Source organism: Bufo gargarizans, chromosome 6 (genome assembly GCF_014858855.1).
Source record: "Bufo gargarizans isolate SCDJY-AF-19 chromosome 6, ASM1485885v1, whole genome shotgun sequence".
Taxonomy (NCBI): Eukaryota; Metazoa; Chordata; class Amphibia; order Anura; family Bufonidae; genus Bufo; species Bufo gargarizans.
Genome location: NC_058085.1, coordinates 163417561 through 163423560, shown reverse-complemented (window position 1 = coordinate 163423560; position 6000 = coordinate 163417561). Strand labels below are relative to the sequence as shown.

Sequence of the window (6000 nt, the reverse complement as noted above, 5' to 3'; positions counted from 1 at the left end):
GGACGTCATCCGTATTTTTTGTGGACCGCAAAATACATATGGTCGTGTGCATGAGGCCTAATAGACATAATTGGGGTAATTTATCAAACTGGTGTAAAGTAGAACCAGATTTCCAAAGGAGCTGTCATAAATTAAAGGGGAGATCTGATTGGTTGCTATGGGCAACTAAGCCAGTTCTACTTTACACCAGTTTGATAAATTACCCCAAATGTCCCTATAGTGTCTACAGCAGCTATAATGTCCCCTAGAGTGCCCCGAGTAATAATAACACCCTCTATTGTTCTCCAGGTAATAATCCCTGTATAGTGTCCCCAAAAAATAATAGAATTGCCCCTACAGTGCCTCCCCAAGAGCAAGGCCCCACACACTGCCCCATATAGTAATCCCCCCATAGTAATTTGCCCCCACACAGTAGTTTCCCCGACACTGCCCCCACACAGTAGTTTCCCCGACACTGCCCCCCACACAGTAGTTTCCCCGACACTGCCCCCCACACAGTAGTTTCCCCGACACTGCCCCCCACACATTAGTTTCCCCGATACTGCCCCCCACGGAGTAGTTTCCCCGACACTGCCCCCCATGGAGTAGTTTCCCCGACACTGCCCCCCACGGAGTAGTTTCCCCGACACTGCCCCCCACGCAGTAGTTTCCCCGACACTGCCCCCCACGCAGTAGTTTCCACGACACTGCCCCCCCACACATAAATATAATTTTTGCCTGTGTCCATTCTGTTTTTTTGTAGCCCTTATACGGAACAATTCATTTCAATGGGGCTGCAAGAAGAACAGAAATGACAAATTGTACATTCAGTTTCCATATGTTTGCAAGTCAGTTCCTCAAAAAGATATAACATGTCCTATTCTTGTCCATTTTTCAGACAAGGACAGGCATTGTTACAAAAAAAAACTGATGTAACACGGACCGATCTGTGTTTTGCGGACCTTAAAATACATACGATTGTGTGCATGAGCCCAAAGGGAAAAGTTTATACCGGATAACCCCTTTAACGTAAATTCAACTTTGCATTACTGGAATACCCCTTTAAGGCTGGGCTCACACCTGAGCGTTTTACAGCGCGTTCCTACGCGCTGTAAAATGCTCAACAAGGAGAAACCAATGATTCCCTATGGGAATGGTTCTCACATGGGCGTTTTACAGCACATACGATCGCGCTGGAAAACGCCCGACGCCCCAAGAAGTACATGAGCTTCTTTGCGGCGTCTTGTCACGCGTTCCCGTACATAGACTTTCGGGAACGCGCGACAATGGGCGTTCGTTTGTCTCTGTATGCGCGATTGCAAACGCCGGTACAATCGCGCATACAGAGCGCTCCTTTCAGAACGCTCAGGTCTGAACCCAGCGTAAATGTACATTATGTTTCCCCAGTGCTGATAGGGTCCTTCTTTTCTGAATTGCTAAGGTGTATGAAAATGTAGCAGCTATTACTGTATAAATAGTATATAGCTGTGCAAAATGTGTATTTTTTGAAATTTTATTTCAATGCAAAAAAGTGTCACTAGATGGCAGCGCAGCTCACACATAGCTGTGGTTTTCTTTACTGATGAGTCATGCTGTGTGTGCATAGAGTGGGCTGGACTATGTTATAGGTGCTCTGTAGCAAGCTGGGACTGTCTGACTGTTCAGTGTCTCTTCATACAACCAGCTGACGTCCCCTGTGATCGGTGAGTGGATTCAATACAATGGCCCAGATTTATTTTATATTTTTTTCAGATATCTATCTTTCAGGCTGGGTTTTGACACAGTTTTTATGTCAGGAGTGTATTCAAAAGAGAAGAAGGCTCAACTATGGCTAGGGTTGAGCAAACCTTCTGTTTTCAAGTTTTGTGTACAAGGTTTGGGTTATCTAAGAATTCCGTTATGGATTCCGCAAGTTCGGCGTACAAGGTTCGGGTTCCCTAAGAATTCCATAACTTATGGTCCGTGGTAGCAGAATCCATAACAGAATTCTTAGAGAACCCGAACCTTGTACGCCGAACTTGAAAACACAAGTTTGCTCATCCCTATCTATGGCCTTGTGCGTGCGACCATAGTTTTGGTCCGTGTCTGATCCGCATTTTTCTTTTTTTGTGGATCACGCCCGGTCTCATTTATTTTGATCAGTGATTCTCATGAGCGGAGGCTACACAAAGATAACACAGAATGGAAAGTCTTGCACATGTTCTGTGTTTTGGACTAGTGCCTGAAAAGAAGTACGGATGCGGACAGTACACGGTGTGCTCTCCGCATCTTTTACGGCCCCATTGAAATGAAAGGTTCTGCACCCATTCAGAAAAGTTGCGGAACGGATGCAAACCCATTCATATGGACGTGTGACATTTAGTCAAATTTTTCCTATTTTAGGCACATTTTTTAAAGCACATTTACTAATGAAAGTGTGCCTGTTTCGGAGGCGTTTGTGCCTCGTTCGATAATTTTCAGTTTTAGTCTAATTCTTGTGTTTTTTTTATTTTTAAGCCTATTTATGTAGGTAACCCTTTTTTACGGATGTATTAGGCACAAAAACCATCTCATGTTTACTTCACTCCAGGGGTGTTGTAGTTCTGTTTATCTTCTTTGTCTTGGTTTGTGTGATAAAATAGTCTTATCGGTGGGTAGATGTGCACCTTTTTACACACATAAACGTGTATATGGCTGCGACTTTTTATATCTAACATGCCACATTTGCACCTACAGGGCCCTTTACACGGTACGAGAATCCGCCAGATAATCTTTAATGAACGTTCATAGGAACGCTCATTAGCGATTATCTGGCGGTTTAAAGGTGCTTTCGATTACATGATAAACAAGCAAAAGTTGTCTGCTGTGATGGGTAACCTTTGGCACTCCAGCTATGGTAAAACTACAACTGCCGAGATGGACACTAGCTTGGCTGTTCACAGAACTCCATAGAAATGAATGGAGCATGCTGGGAGTCGTAGTTTCAACATAGCCGGAGTGCTGGAGATTAGCCATCACTGAGCGAAATGCTGGTTCTTCGTGTAATTGAATTCTTTGCATAGGCACCTAAATCCGTTGTTTTCCGGCAGCAAAAACTCGTCTGTATGGAGGAGAGCGATAGCATTAGCGATCACTCCTCCCCATACTGTGGAGGAGATCACTGCATGTAAATGCAACAGTCTCCTTCACTGACGAGCAGACGATTGCTGGAAAAGGAATGCCTCAGGAATTGTCCCATTTAACGGGACCTTAAAGGGGTTATATAACCCATGAAATGACCCCAATATGCCTGGGCCCCTCACACACAATGTACTTACCTCACTCCCTTGCACCCACGTCGCTCCTGTTCCCCGCAAAGCCGCTGCTGCATCTCCCTGATAAAAACATCTGGTGTAGGGGAGAAGGACGCCAATGGCAGACGGTGACGGGAATGAGCCTCCCTATCATCGCGAGTGATGCTAGGGAGGCTCATCACCGCCTGTCAGTGGCTGTACCCCCACACCCCCGACGCTGGATATTTTCATCTGCGCGACATGGAGATGCAGTGGCGGCAGTGTGGGGACCAGGAACGACGTGAGGTAAACACATTGTGTGAGGGGCCCGGGCATATAGGGGGGGCTTTTCAGGGGTTGGATAACCCCTTTAATTTGTGGGCCGATCAACAAGTAGTCTAACTGCACATGATCCACCAAATACAATACAAAGATGTGTTACCAATTTCATCATCTGCTTTGAGACTTATTACAGTATAAATACTATGCAAAATAATGACAGGCTACGCTGCCAGTCTAATCACACTCTAAAAAATAGATGCAAATAGCATGATAAATGACCCTTACTCTGTGAAAGTAGCCTTTTTCACACAGTCAGGCCTAGTTCACAGTCATTTGATCAGTGATTTTCCCCTCCCCCATGACAGCACCTTAGAGAAATGGCCTCCAGGACAGGAAACCTGCAGCTTTAAAATAGGTGGAGCCACTCTCCTACCTCAGTGAGGTTACCTGTCCTGGAGCGGGAAGCCTGCAGTTTCTGCATTCTAGGGGCCCATGACCAGGAAGCCCTGGTAGCTACCAGAAGGTCATGGGCAGATTCGTGTTACCTGCCAAAGTTTCTTCTCCCATAGGCTTAGGGTTGGAGAGACATGTGGAGCGGTGGTATTCCAGGGGACCGCTTGTTCCTCAAGGATGCAGGAGGTGTCGATCCCTCTGATGAGGAAGATCACACCATTGATTGGAAGCGTGGCCAGAAGGCCCCAGCATTTCTACAGCACAACGGGACGGCACAGGCTGGGAACGGAGGTAGACGCAGGTTGATGACATTGACAGGAAGAAGCTTGCATTCCAAAGCCGGGCGCTTCCGGTCAGCTGACCGGAAGTTTAGCATTCAAACGCAGTGAAAATGCGGGAAGAGGCATCGCGAATAGGTATGTGTTGGTACCGGAAAGGTAAAGGACTAAGGCCGAATTTTGGAGGCGATATTCTGGTGGCGTCCGGTGCATGGTGAGCTGCAGAGACAGAGCAAAAGGACTTTCAGGAGAGCGAAAAATCTGATGACTGGTGGTAATAAATAATATTGCTTGTATGCAGGTTTAGCTGCAGCTATAGAGGAAGAGAAGAGGTCTGAGAACACAGACATTGAAATTCTGCCACCGGTATTGATAATTCTAATGGTTGGTCCTTAAAGGGTTAAGGTTGTTTTCTTAGATATTGGTATATGTTTTCTCTATAGATGGCGCCTAAGAAGGTGGTGACCAAGAGAAAAAATAAAGAATGTGCTATCTGCAAATGTCCGATGTCATCTACGTATGCAAAGAAGCTCTGTCAGCAGTGTATTGAGAAAACAGTGGCGGAAGAAACACTGAGTTTTTTTAAGGATTTAAAATCCCTTATAAGATCCGAGGTCAAAGGGTCTGAAGTGGAGTCATCTAATGATATCGAGACTCCCTGTAGAGATGGGGACTCTGACGATTCCTCCTCTTCTGAGGAAGAAGGAAAAGAAGGAAAGTTTTTGTTCCCTGCAGAGGATACGGATAAATTATTGAAGGTTATAAGATCCACCACTCAGTATTTGAAAGTCTGCGAGAGAAAAAACGCAGATGTTTTCCATTGCATAATACTATTGCAACGGGCAATCAAGAATGACTGGAAAAAAACCTGATAAGAAGCCGTTTATATCTAAAACCTTTAAAAGAAAATACCCGTTTAAGGAAGAGGCATCAACTACCTGGGATAAAGCCCCAAGACTGGACGTGGCGATTTTGAAAATTTCTAAGAAGTCTTCTTTACCCTTTGAGGCCTTGGGGTTCCTTAAAGATCCCTTAGACAAAATGATAGACTCGTCCCTTAAGAGTACTTGGAAAGCTTCAGCTGCTTCTTTTAGGCCCAGTATTGCCGCCACAGTAGCCGCCAGATCCATGTCAGAGTGGTTGGATAGACTGGAAGGACAGATCAGAGACAAGTGTTGTAGGTAACAGTTGTTGGCCTCTATTCCTACCTTTCAGAAGGCAGCAGATTTCATTGCAGATGCCTCCATGGATGCTGTAAGACTGGAGGCCAGAGCAGCCTCCCTTTCTAATTCTGCGCGCCGTGCTCTATGGCTGAAGAATTGGAGAGGTGGGGACATGCCCTCAAAATTAAGATTATGCAGCATTCCCTGTGAGGGTCAGTTTCTATTTGGGTCAGATCTAGACACGTTGCTTGAAAAAGCTGCAGATAAGAAGAAAAAATTTCCACAAGAAACCTTTGTTCAATTTAAAAATTATAAGCGGCCCTTTTGGACATCGTCCAGGTTCCAAAGTAAAAGGCAAACGGGAGTTAGAGAGCAGGGAGCAAGGGCTAGACCTGGGAATAAAGGTTTTTTGTTCGGATCAGCCTCCGCTCGTCCGGATAAACAATCCAAACAATTACGCCATGATCCCAGTAGGGGGAAGATTAAAATACTTCCTACCTGCTTAGGAAAAAATTGCAGGAACATGGCTGGTAGGACTCCTGTGGAATGGACTAAGACTAGAGCTCAAGAGATATCCACCAGAAAGATTCATCA

The 6000-nt window shown here is 45.4% G+C and overlaps 1 protein-coding gene across 1 annotated transcript in view; it reads left to right on the top strand.

Moving 5' to 3' along the window:
- The first annotated feature begins 1591 nt into the window (after nt 1-1591).
- Nucleotides 1592-6000, top strand: part of AIFM2 (apoptosis inducing factor mitochondria associated 2) — an 89130-nt gene continuing 84721 nt past the window's right edge. The window contains exon 1 of the mRNA XM_044299288.1: nt 1592-1682. The gene's annotated coding sequence lies outside the window, so the exon portion shown is untranslated. The remainder of the gene's footprint in view (nt 1683-6000) is intronic.